Source organism: Eleutherodactylus coqui, chromosome 3, assembly GCF_035609145.1.
Source record: "Eleutherodactylus coqui strain aEleCoq1 chromosome 3, aEleCoq1.hap1, whole genome shotgun sequence".
Lineage (NCBI taxonomy): Eukaryota > Metazoa > Chordata > Amphibia > Anura > Eleutherodactylidae > Eleutherodactylus > Eleutherodactylus coqui.
In genome coordinates this window covers 29,377,611-29,394,961 of record NC_089839.1, presented here as the reverse complement: position 1 = coordinate 29,394,961, position 17,351 = coordinate 29,377,611, and the positions used below count along the sequence as shown (strand labels likewise).

General features: G+C 52.5%; 1 protein-coding gene across 1 annotated transcript in view; it reads right to left on the bottom strand.

The window, feature by feature from the left end:
- Nucleotides 1-17,351, bottom strand: part of LOC136620111 (uncharacterized) — a 534,467-nt gene that overhangs the window by 128,775 nt on the left and 388,341 nt on the right.

The following is a 17,351-nucleotide window of genomic DNA, read 5'->3' as shown; positions in this document are numbered from 1 at the left end:
GCAGCCCTCTGAAAAAAATAGTTGTTACAGAGCCTTTTGGCCCTCTGAAGAATTGGCTGTTCAGCGTGATGACATGCTGATTTAGGAGGAGGAGGAGGAGGAGGATCGAGAAGGATAGACCAAGCTACTCCTACCCTTTTTTGGGGTGATAGAGGGTGCATGGTTCTCCAGTTCCAGCTTAAGGGCTCATGTCCACGGGCAAAATATGATTTAAGATCCGCAGCGGATCTCCCGCATGCGGATCCGCATCCCATAGGGATGCATTGACCACCCGCGGGTAGATAAATACCCGCGGATCGTCAATAAAAGGGATTTAAAAAAAAATGGAGCATGGAAAAATCCGGACCATGCTCCATTTTCGTGCGGGTCTCCCGCGGGGACGGCTCCCGCGGGCTTCTATTGAAGCCTATGGAAGCCGTCCGGATCCGCGGGAGACCTAAAATAGGAATTTAAAGTATTTACCATCCGGCGCGGGCGGGGAAGGTCAGCTGTTCCTCACGGCCGCATCTTCCTTGCTTCGGCTCGGCGGATGTGCCCGGCGCATGCGCGCGGCACGTCGGCGACGTGCCGGCGACGTGCCGCCGGCGTCAGGAATTCATCCGCCGGCCGAAAATGAAGATCCGGCCGTGAGGAACAGCTGATCTTCTCCGCCCGCGCCGGATGGTAAATACTTTTAAATTCTTATTTTCGGCGCTCATGTCCGCGGGGCAGGAGGGACCCGCTGCAGATTCTCCATGTAGAATCTGCAGCGGATCTGATTTTCCCCGTGGACATGAGCCCTAAAGATACTTTATGTTAAGCTGCTTTCCACCGGTGGAGAAGAGAAGTCTGGGGAAATCCAGGCTTTGTTCATCTTAATAAGTGTAAGCCTGTTGGCGCTGTCAGTTGACAGACGGGTACGCTTATCCGTGATAATCCCCCCAGCAGCACTAAACACCCTCTCTGATAACATGCTAGTGGCAGGGCAGGCCAGCACCTCCAATGCGTGCAGCGCAAATTTATGCCACGTGTCCAGCTTTGACACCCAATAGTTGTATGGAGCAGAGGGATCACGGAGGACATTGGTATGGTCAGCTATGTACTCCCTCACCATCTTTTTACACTGTTCCCTCCAACTCAGCCTAGACTAGGGAGTGCTGACACAGTCTGGCTGGGGTGCCATAAAACTGGCAAAGGCCTTGGAGAGTGTTCCCCTGCCTGCACTGGACATGCTGCCTGTTCCCCTGGTCTCCCCTGCTAGTTGGCCCACTGAACTACATCCTCTACTGCTAGCGTTGTCAGATGGGAACTTTAGTATCAGCTTTTCCACCAGGGCCTTGTGGTATTGCATCAATCTTGTACTCCTTTCCTCTTCGGGAATGAGAGTGGAAAGGTTCTTCTTATACCATGGGTCGAGAAGGGTGAACACCCAGTAATCCGTGTTGGCCAGAATGCGTCTAACGCGGGGGTCACGGGAAAGGCAGCTTAACATGAAGTCAGCCATGTGTGCCAAAGTCCCGGTAGGCAACACATCGCTGTCCTCACTAGGAGGATGACTCTCAGTCTCCTCCTCCTCCTCCTCTTCAGCCCATACACGCTGAACAGATGTGAAGGAAGTAGCATGGGTACCCTCTGCAGTGTGGGCAGCAGTCTCTTCCCCCTCTTCCTCCTCCAATACGCGCTGAGAAAGAGACCTGAGGGTGGTCTGGCTATCAAGCGACGTATTGTCATCTCCCATCTCCTGTTGTATCCGCAAAGCATTGGCCTTAATGCTTAGCAGCGACTTTCTCAGCAGGCAAAGCAGTGGGATGGTTATGCTAATAATGGCCGCATCACCGCTCACCATTTGTGTAGACTCCTCAAAGTTTCCTAACACCTGACAGATGTCAGACATCCATGCCCACTCCTCTGTGAAGAACTGCGGAGGCTGACTACCACTCCGACTGACATGTTGCAGCTGGTATTCAACAATGGCTCTACGCTGCTCGTAAACCCTGGCCAACATGTGCAAAGTTGAATTCCAGCGCGTGAGCACGTCGCACAACAGTCAGTGAACTGGCAGCTGGAAGCGATGTTGGAGTGTCCTGAGGGTGGCATCATCTGTGGTGGACTTTCTGAAATGTGCACACACGCAACGCACCTTGCCGAGCAGCTCAGACAAATTGGGGTAGTTTTTAAGAAAGCGCTGAACCACCAGATTGAACATGTGGGCCAGGCATGTGTGTTAGTCTACCAAGCTGCAGAGCCGCCACCAGGTTACGCCCACTGTCACACACGACCATGCCTGGTTGGAGGTTCAGCAGTGAAAGCCATAAATCTGTCTGCTCCGTCAAACCCTGTAACAGCTCTTGGGCGGTGTGCCTCTTGTCACCTAAGCTCAGGAGTTTCAGCACGGCGAGTTGAGGCTTCCCCACGGCAGTGCTGCAGCGCCTCGAACTACCGACTGAAGGTGATGTGCTCACAGATGGTATTGAGAGTTGGAGGAGGAGGAGGAGGAGGAGGAGGAATGGGGGGGGGGGGGGGTTAGAGGAGATGGCATAATAAGCCGGAGAAACCATGACCGGGGTAGGACCCGCAATCCTCGGTGTGGGTAGCATGTGAGCAAACCCAGGGTCAGACTCGGTACCAGCCTCCACCAGGTTAACCCAATGTGGCATCAGGGAGATGTAGTGTCCCTGCCCGCCAGCACTTGTCCACGTGTCGGTGGAACTTCCCAGTAACCGCGTTTGTGAGGGCACGGTTGATATTCCGAGACACGTGATGGTGTAGGGCGGGGTCAGCACAGTGGGAAAAATAGTGGCGACTGGGGACCCAGTAGCGAGGAACGGCTGCTGCCATGAGGTTGCAGAAAGCCTCAGTTTCTACCAGCCTATATGGCAGCACCCCTAGGCTCAGCAGTTTGGAGATAGCACTTTTAGAGATTGTGCATGCAGGTGGGTGGTTGCATATTTGCGCTCTAATGTTTGTGTTATGGACACCTGAACGCTGCACTGGGACACATTGGTGGAGGCAGTGCAGGACCGCGCAGGTGAAGGGGTGGGTGCAGGGCGGGAGACGCTAGTGCCTGCGTCCTGGGAGGGGGATTACATCTCAGTGCCAGTATGTGACACAGGGGAAGAGGCAATGGTGTGATCCACAGGCAGTGAATGGCCTTCGTTCCACCTCGTTGGGTGCTTAGCTATCACATGCCTGTCCATGGTGGTGGTGGTCAGGCTGGTAGTGGTGGCTCCCCTGCTAATCTTGGTGTGGCACAGGTTGCACACCATTGTTCGTCGGTCGTCTGCGCTCTCATTACAAAAACTTCCAGACCTTTGAACACCTAGCCCTCTGCACCGGAGCTTGCCGTGGGGAGGTGCTGTGGGGAACAGTTGGGGGATTACTTGCTCTGGCCCTGCTTCTTCCTCTGGCCACCCCACTGCCTCTTTCAACTTGTTCTGGTGCTGCACTTGCCTCTCCCTCTGAAGCACTGTCTTCAGTAGGCTTACCAACCCAGGTGAGGTCAGTCACCTCATCATCCACCAGCTCTTCCTCTGAATCCTCAGTCTGCTCCTCCCTCAGACTTACTGCCCTAACAACAACCTCACTGACAGACAACTGTGTCTCATCATCATCAACAAATACCTCTTGAGACACTACTTGGAAGTCCCCACTCTCATCACCCTAAGACTGTGAAAGGTCGAAATTTTGGGGATCGGTCACAACAAACTCCTCAGGTGGCTCATGAACCTTGTTTGCCAGTCAGGGAAGGGACCTGAGAACAGTTCCTGTGAGAATGCCTGTTCTGAATCTCTCCTTTTCCTGGAGTGACCAGGTTGGGAGGAAGGAGGATCAGCGTGAGGATTCACAGGTCCAGTCCCTTGGCTAGCGTGAGTGGACTGCATGGAAGACTGGGTGGTGGATAAATTACTGGACGCATTATCTGCTATCCACGTCATCACCTGATCACACTGTCGTGGTTTTAATAATGGTCTACCACGCGGAGCTGCAAACTGTGAGATGAAGCTAGGGAGCGTAGATATGCGGCATTCTACTTCTCCCTCAGCAGCAGGCACTGTTTCACCCCACCCAGGAACTCGGCCTCTGCCCACACCCTCATTTGGACGCCCACATCCACGTCCTCGACCCTTACCCCTAGCCTTGATCATGTTGTATAATGCACTGCATCAAAATGCTGCACAAACTGCGAGGTATTTTGTGTATGTTTTAAGCCAAAAATAGACAGTGTAAACAGCTTACAGTCTTGGTATAAAGTGTGGATCGACAGGATATACACAGGGGTATTTGGCGTAAGCTTGAAGACAAAAATAGATAGTTTAAACTGTGTACAGTCTTGTTATATAATGTGGATCGACAGGACACACACAGGGGTATTTGGCGTATCCTTTAAGCCCAAAACAAATAAAAAAAATGAAAAATGAGGAGTTTTGTTAGTTCCTATAGAACTGATAACAGTATACAGTATGCAGCCAGGATGCTTGTGAATGCTTTGTGCGCACTACTGGTCCCAGGCAGCCAGACTGCTGATGCACAAAAGTGGAGTTGAAGTCCTAAAAAGGACTGTTGGGTTCTTTGAATATGGATTCCTGCCTAAACGCTCCTTCTAACCTACACTAACGCTCTCCCTCATTCACAGCAGCCCTGTCCCTCAGCGAATGCAGCCTGCGTGTGAGGCGAGCATCAGGTGACCTGAGTTTTTATGCTCCTAGGTCACCTGATCCGGCAAGCCAGTCACTGCTATAGACGTGCACAGGGTTGGCACGTCATCACAGGAGTTGCCAAAGCCTTCCCTGCATGTTCATTGGCTAAAAAAGCCGCTATACATGTGGGGAGGAGAGGGTGAAATTTTCTCGAGCACCGCATGGTGCTCGCTTGAGTAACGAGTACCTTTGAGTATGCTAATGCTCGAACGAGCATCAAGCTCAGACGAGCATGCTCGTTCATCTCTAATCATTATCTACAGTTTCCTTTCTGAATTGTCTATTTTCTGATCAACTAGTGTTTTAGGGGTATAATAGTTAGATTTCTTAATCACTATCACTACTAGGGTCACTATTACCATGGGGGTCACTACTACTACTGGGGCCATTAAGAAAGTCACTCTTAGTGTGAGGAGGTCATTGAAGGACATTATTACTGTGAGGGGGTCACTGAAGGGCACTATTAGGGCAATATAGAGGGTGTGACTTTGTGTAAAAGGGCATGGTCTTCCATTAAAATTTGCTGTGGTGCGCTACTTTACAGTTGTCCCCGTTTTCGTTGTTAGGAGGTATGTGGACCCCACAATGTGTGAGCAGGAAGAGTAGCACTCTTCATAGCTTATGCTGCCCCTTGGTGACTGGACTGCTGTATAAGGCTATACTTACATCCGCCTTCGGAGGCTCCATCACAAATCCGTCATGTGGTTCTGGATGAAACAATCCTGCATGGAGGACCTTTTTATCCGGTAACATGCAAGACGGCGAAATAGAAACTGATTAGACCCCGTTACATCTATTTGGCCAAAGGATTTCCCTTTCCTGTTCCCAAAAATAAATAGAAACCCCAGATGCGGGTGTGTACAACTCACTGATAATCGAAGATTTTGCTACTGGGAGTAAGGCTGGTGGCACACAACCGGGTCAGATTCCGCAGCAGAATCTGGCTTTGACCGAGGCCGGCAACCCTGCGTACCTATCATTTTCTTCGGTCATGCGCAGTACAGATTTTTTTCCCCGAATGCTTGTTTTTCCCACATCGTTACTAGGCGATGATGTGAGTGCCCACGACCTATCCGCAATCTCAATTGCAGATGGATCACGGGTCGGCCAGGTTCCATTGACTTCAATGGAAGCTGTCCGGGCGGATACCACAAAAAAATAGAACATGCTGCAATTTTATTTCCACTTGTGGAAATTGCAATTGCTGCCCGCTCATGTGAGCGGATATGTGAAAGTTCTGTTCTTCGAATGGCTGCAGAATACCATGGATTGTCCATGTGGGTGACAATTGTGGATTCCGTGATTCAAACCCTGTCGTGTGCCACCGGCTTAAAACTTGTTATGTACATGAAATCCAGTGCGTTGAATCCGAATCTAAAGTCTTAATTTGCCTAGGACATCTAGATTTCAAGTTATACGCTAACTACATTTTGGTGACACTTTGGTAGATTAGCCCATGAACTGATGCATGGCAACATTATAATTGATGCCCATTACCTGCATCATGCCTTCCAGCGCCTCATCTGCAACACATCCTCCCAGCAGCGGGTTCCGGCAGCATCTGGGCACATCTGAGCATGTCGGTAAGCTGATGTCAGCAGTTGCTAGATGGGCCAAGCGCAAGCTTATAGTCGACAATACTGTTTTCTTACATAGCTATTATGTCTCACACAACCTTTGATTGGTCCATGCGATAACCCTGTGTTTTTTTGCGGTGATAATGTGATTTTGTGTCGCTACAAAGTTGCACGTGGTGCTACAAAGTCACACGACTTTGTAGCACCACGTACAAGGATTTTCGGGAGAAGGGGGGTGTCATCTCTGATGCATGTCTCTTTTTCACCTCCGACACTCCTCTTTAGTCTTCTGCCAGCCTTTCCTGGATTGGAGGATCAAAATCCCTGCCTCCAGAAAGGGCTGCCTGGGATTAGTTCTCGAGCGCCATGGCTCAGCGAATCAAAGCAGTCGTTTGGTGAACTAATCACAGCCATCCATTGAATGACTGTGATTTGTTAATCAAGTGCTGGCTCTGATTGGTTCTCGAGCACTGTGGCTCAGCCAATCACAACCAGCCCTTCCTGAGGTGGGGATTTTGATCCTCCAATTCAGGAAGAGCTGGCAGAAGACTAAAGACGAGTGTCGGAGGTGAAGAGGAGATGCACACCGGAGATAACAGCGCTTCTTAGGTGATGTATTATTATCTTTGTTTTTTTTAGATGCAGCTAGGGCTTAGTTTAGAGCTTTTACATTAGGTTTTCCTACTGTAAAAGTTGCATCACATCACAAGAAAACTGTGTTTTCGTGCGAAACAACAGAAAGTTAGGCTCCATAGGGAAACATGGACTACAATTAAAAATAAAAAAAACACAAATGGCAGCTGTATAGAACATGCCGCGATTTTGTAGTCTCACAGTGTCGCAGGCTACAAAACATCGCTTGTGTGGAAGAACCGATAGGAAAGCATGGGATCCACATGTATGCGATCTGGAGCACTGTTGCATTGCGACAAAATCGCGCTGTAAAGTCGCCCGTGTGAAAGCGGCCTAATGGAAAACTTTGTTGTGGGTACAGATCAGAATGGAAATGACTTCTAGTATCTGAAAAACAAGTTTGGAAAAACTAAAATGGAAGCCAAACTAAAAGTACGAATTTTTGTTGTTCCTGAAACCCGCCATTAAGGCCTGTTTCACATGGGCGACAATGTATCGTCGTGAGAAAATCACAGTGATATTATATATCGGTGGTCCGTGCAATATTGCTGCATTTTCTCATGGCGATACCGTGATTTTGTGGCGCTACAAAGTCGCACGTGGTGCTACAAAGCTGGGCGACTTTGTAGCACCATGTGCAAGGATTTTCGGGAGAAAAAGAGGGTGCTTGAAATATAAGCCCTACCCTGAAAATAAGCCCTAGCTGCAGAAAAAAAATTAAAAAAGAATACATCACCTAAGAAGCGGTGTGCGTCTCCGGACCGTCCTGGTCTTCAACATCTCTTGTGGCTGGGAATTGGAAAATCCCCGCCTCCAGGAAGCGCTGTTCTGATTGGCTAAACGTCGGTGCTCAGCCAATCAGAGTCAGCGTTCGATGAACCAATCACAGCCATTCATTTGCTCTGATTGATTCATCGAGCGCTGGCTCTGATTGGCTGAGCCATGGCCCTAAGCCAAGCAAAGGCAGCGCCTCCTGGAGGCAGGCCAGAAGAGATGCTGAAGACCAGTGCTGGTGATATATGCATTTTTTTTCTGCAGCTCGGGCTTAGGTTATAGCTGTGACATAGGATTTCCTACTGTCAAAGTTGCATCACATCGCATGAAAACGGCATTTCGTGCGTCATTTCTTACATTTTCATTAGAGATGAGCGAGTATACTCATTTCGAGTAATTACTGGATCGAGCACCGCGATTTTCGAGTACTTCCGTACTCGGGTGAAAAGATTCAGGGGGCACCGGGGGGAGGCGTGGCGGAGCCCTCTCTCTCTCCACCCCACTCCCTGCTGCAACCCCCCACTCACCCACGGTGCCCCCCGAATCTTTTCACCCGAGAGGCGAAAAGGGGCGTGGCCGAGTAGGCTCGCTCATCTCTAATTTTCATCTTGATTTTCGGGTGACGTGAGTGATGATCACGGGGGAAGACTCCACCAACCATGGAAAAAAGATACCAAGGGTGCCGTAACCTGAACATGATGGCGACTACAGCTGGTGTCTGCAGCGGTCAGCGACAAGCACAAATGCCTAAAGCCCTGTAGAGCAGTGTAAGTGCAGCATGTAAAGCCTCAGGTGACCTTTTTATTTACACGTTTGTTAATGTGAAGACGTTTCTGTGATCTCTCCGGTGTGAAGTCCAATGCGGTTCTGTACAGCGGCTGGAGAGCCAACACAAATCAGTTTCTGTCAGCTGTATGAATAGCCAATGACCCCGCGTACGACTGCAGACCCCGACGGCCGTAGCCAATGACACCGCGTACGACTGCAGACCCCGACGGCCGTAGCCAATGACACCGCGTACGACTGCAGACCCCGACGGCCGTAGCCAATGACACCGCGTACGACTGCAGACCCCGACGGCCGTAGCCAATGACACCGCGTACGACTGCAGACCCCGACGGCCGTAGCCAATGACACCGCGTACGACTGCAGACCCCGACGGCCGTAGCCAATGACACCGCGTACGACTGCAGACCCCGACGGCCGTAGCCAATGACACCGCGTACGACTGCAGACCCCGACGGCCGTAGCCAATGACACCGCGTACGACTGCAGACCCCGACGGCCGGGGCCAATGACACCGCGTACGACTGCAGACCCCGACGGCCGTGGCCAATGACACCGCGTACGACTGCAGACCCCGACGGCCGAGGCCAATGACACCGCGTACGACTGCAGACCCCGACGGCCGTGGCCAATGACAGCGCGTACGACTGCAGACCCCGACGGCCGTAGCCAATGACAGCGCGTACGACTGCAGACCCCGACGGCCGTAGCCAATGACAGCGCGTACGACTGCAGCCCCCGACGGCCGTAGCCAATGACAGCGCGTACGACTGCAGATCCCGACGGCCGTAGCCAATGACAGCGCGTACGACTGCAGACCCCGACGGCCGTAGCCAATGACACCGCGTACGACTGCAGACCCCGACGGCCGTAGCCAATGACACCGCGTACGACTGCAGACCCCGACGGCCGTAGCCAATGACACCGCGTACGACTGCAGACCCCGACGGCCGTAGCCAATGACACCGCGTACGACTGCAGACCCCGACGGCCGTAGCCAATGACACCGCGTACGACTGCAGACCCCGACGGCCGTGGCCAATGACACCGCGTACGACTGCAGACCCCGACGGCCGTGGCCAATGACACCGCGTACGACTGCAGACCCCGACGGCCGAGGCCAATGACACCGCGTACGACTGCAGACCCCGACGGCCGTGGCCAATGACAGCGCGTACGACTGCAGACCCCGACGGCCGTAGCCAATGACAGCGCGTACGACTGCAGACCCCGACGGCCGTAGCCAATGACAGCGCGTACGACTGCAGCCCCCGACGGCCGTAGCCAATGACAGCGCGTACGACTGCAGACCCCGACGGCCGTAGCCAATGACAGCGCGTACGACTGCAGCCCCCGACGGCCGTAGCCAATGACACCGCGTACGACTGCAGACCCCGACGGCCGTAGCCAATGACACCGCGTACGACTGCAGACCCCGACGGCCGTAGCCAATGACACCGCGTACGACTGCAGACCCTGACGGCCGTAGCCAATGACACCGCGTACGACTGCAGACCCCGACGGCCGTAGCCAATGACACCGCGTACGACTGCAGACCCCGACGGCCGTAGCCAATGACACCGCGTACGACTGCAGACCCCGACGGCCGTAGCCAATGACAGCGCGTACAACTGCAGACCCCGACGGCCGTAGCCAATGACACCGCGTACGACTGCAGACCCCGACGGCCGTAGCCAATGACACCGCGTACGACTGCAGACCCCGACGGCCGTAGCCAATGACACCGCGGATGACTGCAGACCCCGACGGCCGTAGCCAATGACACCGCGTACGACTGCAGCCCCCGACGGCCGTAGCCAATGACACCGCGTATAACTGCAGACCCCGACGGCCGTAGCCAATGACACCGCGTATGACTGCAGACCCCGACGGCCGTAGCCAACGACACCGCGTACGACTGTAGATCCCGACGGCCGTAGCCAATGACACCGCGTACGACTGCAGACCCCGACGGCCGAGGCAAAATCCAACTCCAGATCTGAACTCTACCCCCTGGGATACTGCAGGACACAGGAAATACCCCAACATGGTTTCTGTCATCCAGTATAAAAACCCCGAGCCTGAAACTCACTGAATTACATTGACACACAAAACAAGACGGGCGGACTACAAGTCACAGCAACCCCGCCCAGCACTGACCTGCAGAGGGAGCAGCCTAGTGGCTAGCGGAGCTTTGGTGGTGATTGTCTAAGCATTAGTGGCTACAGGACCTTTGGTGATGTCACAGTCATGTGACCAGTTCTATATAAGAAGCAGACAGCTCCACTGCTTTACTCCGCCCCTCACATACAGGTCACATGACATCATCAAAAGCTCTTGCAGTGCTTACAGTGGAGATAAGAAAGTAGTCAGTAAACCCGTCCTTATGGCGGCTCCGTGATGTCAGTTACCCTCCACTAGTGATAGAGTAGATGAAGGTGACCGAAGGCTTATAAAGCACACACTTCCTGTAAGCAGGAGGCTTCAGAGAACTCCCCTTTGTGCATATTAACATTTTCTGCAACACCTCTGCCCTATTTAGCAATTCCAGAAAGCTGATTGGTTGCTTGGGTTGGCTGATTCAACCTGATTGGTTGTTAGGGCAGAAGTGTTGCAGAAAATGATAATATGCTCCCCCTGCAGCTCAGCCTGACTCCTCCCATGACATCATCAAATGTCCTTTAGTCCTACTGAACACTGATGAAGGGCAAATACCCTGAAACAGTTGTCTGTACATGGAGTCTGGCTTTGCTTTTCATTCCCAGTCATTGTTACAAGGCTTGTATAAAAAGTCTGACTTTGGCTTAAAGGAATGCTGCCTTCCAATAGGTGGCACTGTGGAGGTATTATTCCATCTCCTTTATTTGCATATTACCTAGAGGAGCATGAATAGCCTTTTGAGTCTCCTCACTCACCCTCTAGGTGCTCTCCCTAAGGAGAAAAGATAGCATTTCTGACCCCCGTCCCAGGCCTCTCACTAGCAAAGCCAGACTCCTACTGTACACTGATGAAGGGCAAAAACCCTGAAACAGCTGTTGTACATGGAGTCTGGCTTTGCTCTTAAATCCCAGTCATTGTTACAAGGCTTGTATAAAGAGTCTAACTTTGGCTGGAAGAAATGCTGCCTTCCAATAGGTGGCACTGTGGAGGTATTATTCCATCTCCCTTATTAGTCTCTAGGATTCAGTATATAACTCACCCACTCACCCACGGTGCCCCCCGAATCTTTTCACCCGAGAGGCGAAAAGGGGCGTGGCCGAGTAGGCTCGCTCATCTCTAATTTTCATCTTGATTTTCGGGTGACGTGAGTGATGATCACGGGGGAAGACTCCACCAACCATGGAAAAAAGATACCAAGGGTGCCGTAACCTGAACATGATGGCGACTACAGCTGGTGTCTGCAGCGGTCAGCGACAAGCACAAATGCCTAAAGCCCTGTAGAGCAGTGTAAGTGCAGCGTGTAAAGCCTCAGGTGACCTTTTTATTTACACGTTTGTTAATGTGAAGACGTTTCTGTGATCTCTCCGGTGTGAAGTCCAATGCGGTTCTGTACAGCGGCTGGAGAGCCAACACAAATCAGTTTCTGTCAGCTGTATGAATAGCCAATGACAGCGCGTACGACTGCAGACCCCGACGGCCGTAGCCAATGACACCGCGTACGACTGCAGACCCCGACGGCCGTAGCCAATGACACCGCGTACGACTGCAGACCCCGACGGCCGTAGCCAATGACACCGCGTACGACTGCAGACCCCGACGGCCGTAGCCAATGACACCGCGTACGACTGCAGACCCCGACGGCCGTGGCCAATGACACCGCGTACGACTGCAGACCCCGACGGCCGTGGCCAATGACACCGCGTACGACTGCAGACCCCGACGGCCGTGGCCAATGACACCGCGTACGACTGCAGACCCCGACGGCCGAGGCCAATGACACCGCGTACGACTGCAGACCCCGACGGCCGTGGCCAATGACAGCGCGTACGACTGCAAACCCCGACGGCCGTAGCCAATGACAGCGCGTACGACTGCAGACCCCGACGGCCGTAGCCAATGACAGCGCGTACGACTGCAGCCCCCGACGGCCGTAGCCAATGACAGCGCGTACGACTGCAGCCCCCGACGGCCGTAGCCAATGACAGCGCGTACGACTGCAGACCCCGACGGCCGTAGCCAATGACAGCGCGTACGACTGCAGCCCCCGACGGCCGTAGCCAATGACACCGCGTACGACTGCAGACCCCGACGGCCGTGGCCAATGACACCGCGTACGACTGCAGACCCCGACGGCCGAGGCCAATGACACCGCGTACGACTGCAGACCCCGACGGCCGAGGCCAATGACACCGCGTACGACTGCAGACCCCGACGGCCGTGGCCAATGACAGCGCGTACGACTGCAGACCCCGACGGCCGTAGCCAATGACAGCGCGTACGACTGCAGACCCCGACGGCCGTAGCCAATGACAGCGCGTACGACTGCAGCCCCCGACGGCCGTAGCCAATGACAGCGCGTACGACTGCAGCCCCCGACGGCCGTAGCCAATGACAGCGCGTACGACTGCAGCCCCCGACGGCCGTAGCCAATGACAGCGCGTACGACTGCAGCCCCCGACGGCCGTAGCCAATGACACCGCATACGACTGCAGACCCCGACGGCCGTAGCCAATGACACCGCGTTCGACTGCAGACCCCGACGGCCGTAGCCAATGACACCGCGTACGACTGCAGACCCCGACGGCCGTAGCCAATGACACCGCGTACGACTGCAGACCCCGACGGCCGTAGCCAATGACACCGCGTACGACTGCAGACCCCGACGGCCGTAGCCAATGACACCGCGTACGACTGCAGACCCCGACGGCCGTAGCCAATGACAGCGCGTACGACTGCAGACCCCGACGGCCGTAGCCAATGACACCGCGTACGACTGCAGACCCCGACGGCCGTAGCCAATGACACCGCGTACGACTGCAGACCCCGACGGCCGTAGCCAATGACACCGCGGATGACTGCAGACCCCGACGGCCGTAGCCAATGACACCGCGTACGACTGCAGACCCCGACGGCCGAGGCAAAATCCAACTCCAGATCTGAACTCTACCCCCTGGGATACTGCAGGACACAGGAAATACCCCAACATGGTTTCTGTCATCCAGTATAAAAACCCCGAGCCTGAAACTCACTGAATTACATTGACACACAAAACAAGACGGGCGGACTACAAGTCACATCAACCCCGCCCAGCACTGACCTGCAGAGGGAGCAGCCTAGTGGCTAGCGGAGCTTTGGTGGTGATTGTCTAAGCATTAGTGGCTACAGGACCTTTGGTGATGTCACAGTCATGTGACCAGTTCTATATAAGAAGCAGACAGCTCCACTGCTTTACTCCGCCCCTCACATACAGGTCACATGACATCATCAAAAGCTCTTGCAGTGCTTACAGTGGAGATAAGAAAGTAGTCAGTAAACCCGTCCTTATGGCGGCTCCGTGATGTCAGTTACCCTCCACTAGTGATAGAGTAGATGAAGGTGACCGAAGGCTTATAAAGCACACACTTCCTGTAAGCAGGAGGCTTCAGAGAACTCCCCTTTGTGCATATTAACATTTTCTGCAACACCTCTGCCCTATTTAGCAATTCCAGAAAGCTGATTGGTTGCTTGGGTTGGCTGATTCAACCTGATTGGTTGTTAGGGCAGAAGTGTTGCAGAAAATGATAATATGCTCCCCCTGCAGCTCAGCCTGACTCCTCCCATGACATCATCAAATGTCCTTTAGTCCTACTGAACACTGATGAAGGGCAAATACCCTGAAACAGTTGTCTGTACATGGAGTCTGGCTTTGCTTTTCATTCCCAGTCATTGTTACAAGGCTTGTATAAAAAGTCTGACTTTGGCTTAAAGGAATGCTGCCTTCCAATAGGTGGCACTGTGGAGGTATTATTCCATCTCCTTTATTTGCATATTACCTAGAGGAGCATGAATAGCCTTTTGAGTCTCCTCACTCACCCTCTAGGTGCTCTCCCTAAGGAGAAAAGATAGCATTTCTGACCCCCGTCCCAGGCCTCTCACTAGCAAAGCCAGACTCCTACTGTACACTGATGAAGGGCAAAAACCCTGAAACAGCTGTTGTACATGGAGTCTGGCTTTGCTCTTAAATCCCAGTCATTGTTACAAGGCTTGTATAAAGAGTCTAACTTTGGCTGGAAGAAATGCTGCCTTCCAATAGGTGGCACTGTGGAGGTATTATTCCATCTCCCTTATTAGTCTCTAGGATTCAGTATATAACTTCCTGTATTCCTGAGAGGCTCCGCCCCATGCTGTGACATCATTATCAGCACCAAATATTCCCTTGACCAGTGATCCCCAACAAGTGGCTTGAGAGGCACATTTCTCATGAAATGTGTGTGGCTCTCTATAGGAGTTCAGCTTTCTTCACAGGTGAATATGCATGTTTGTGTGCACAACTTTTTTGCATACTGGCTTAAAGGGGTTGTCCCGCGGCAGCAAGTGGGGTTATACACTTCTGTATGGCCATATTAATGCACTTTGTAATGTACATTGTGCATTAATTATGAGCCATACAGAAGTTATCAAAAGTTTTTTACTTACCTGCTCCGTTGCTGGCGTCCTCGTTCCCATGGAGCCGACTAATTTTCGCCCTCCGATGGCCAAATTAGCCGCGCTTGCGCAGTCCGGGTCTTCTGCTCTCTTCAATGGAGCTGCTCGTGCAGAATGCCGACTCCGTGTAGCTCCGCCCCGTCACGTGCCGATTCCAGCCAATCAGGAGGCTGGAATCGGCAATGGACCGCACAGAAGAGCTGCGGTCCACGGAGAAAGCAGACCCCGGCGGCCATCTTCAGCAGGTAAGTATGAAGACGCCGGACCGCCGGGATTCAGGTAAGCGCTGAGCGGTTTGTTTTTTTAACCCCTGCATCGGGGTTGTCTCGCGCCGAACGGGGGGGGGGGGTTAAAAAAAAAAAAAAACATTTCGGCGCGGGACAACCCCTTTAATTATACTTACTAGAGAGAGGGAGGGGGAGGGGTAGGGGGGGAAGAGGGAAAGAGAGATCTGGAAAGAATGGCCACTTGATTTACTACCCATGACCCAAGATTAACCACACACCTGCCATACAACCATCACTATGCATGTGGATTAACCCTTAAGTATATGCACCTGCTCCTATACATACTTCATGCATTATGCATTCTTGGCCTGGAGAGGCTGCCGTTTGACTAACCCCTTTGGGACAAAGAGTTAACCGCACATTTACTGCAAGATCACCATTGCATTCTGTTACTTTCTTTATGTGATGCGTGTGAGATTTTACAGGGACTTCTATTACTGCCTTTGCAACCCAGTATGGCTCAGTTGTCTCACTTGAGGCTCAGGAGGAGTGAGGGACGGTCTCAGTCCTGTGATTGACATCCTATTGGTGAGCACTGCCGCATCCCCAAATCAGGGGGCAGGGTCTGGAGCATTTAAACACAGCAGATCTTCAGCACCCAGCATTATCCTCCAAGCCAGGTGTCAACCATCATGGCGGTCCGATGGCGGTCCGATGTATATTAGTTTGATAGTTTAGGAGGTTGAAAAACTGGCTCCTGCTCAAATGAATAGTTTAGAGTCTATGGAAACACGAGCCTGAGGCTGGATTCATACCAGCGGATATTGGCCGACGTTTTCACAACTGATCTATGCTACCATCTGATGCATTGGATTCCCGCGCCGTAAAAGCACCCAGCCGGCCAATGTAGCCGATGCTTTTACACCAGCCAGGAAAGATAGTCCTGGAACTAGCTTCCTGGCTGGAATACGGCCGCTGCCATAGACTCCTATGAGAGCCAATGGCAGCAGCCGGAGAAGGGAAGTGGCAGGGAGTTTAACAGCATGACTGCTAAACTCCCTCCCCCTTCTCATCTCCCACCCCTTGCGGATGTTTGCAATGGGAGGGGGTGAGACAAAGATGGAGCTTAGCTCTGTCCTCATCCTGCCTCCTCCCATTGCAAACAGCGGAGAGGGGTCGGGAGCTCAGCACACTAGCTCCTGCACCATCCCCTCCCCTTGCAGAGAGCCGGCAAGGGGGAGGGATGAAGACGACAACTTGGTAGAGCTAAGCTGTCTCCCCCCGCCTGGGGGCATATACACAGAGCCTGTGCCCCCTGAAGGGTTGCACAAATGTTAGATTTGTGAGCCCATTCACGCGTTTTTACGGCGCACGTAAAAACGCTTATGGCTGTGTGACTTCACACTTAGAGTATCTGACTGGGTGTTTTAATAAAGGGACAATCAGCAATTAGACCAATGAGTGTCTGGTTAGTGATAGAACATACTCCAGCAACTATCAGTGAAAGCTCGCTGGGCTTTTGGGTCACATATTGGGTCATATAGCCAGTCTTTGCCTGCTAGCCTGGTATGGGATTGTATTGAGTATGGGATCTTGGGCTGGAAATAATTGAAAGCATTCCTGCTTAACCCTATGTTAGAAAATATATATGTAATTATGTAATAAGGACAACTGGATCTTTGTACTTTTTTTTCTATATGAACAAACTTGTATTTTAGCTACACAGAGAGATTTCATATGAAGAGATTTCTAGATATGGGTGTAGTCTAGTATAACCGCTTTAGATGTTTATCTAGATGACACAGCCAGAATGTAAGGACTGTGAACGTGGAACCACCGTGTCAACGTACCAGGTAAGTGATGATCCAGTCCAGCACGGTTGACAGTCAACCCCAGCATGGGAGGTAAGATACGGGATGTACGTACCCCATATGCAGATGGAAACTAGGGAAGGTATCTTGCCCTGAACTAATAAGCAGGAGGGGAGACCCCTGCCTATAAGCGGAGCACTCGTCCCGATAAGCATGGCCCCACAGTCTTCTTCTAGGCGCTGA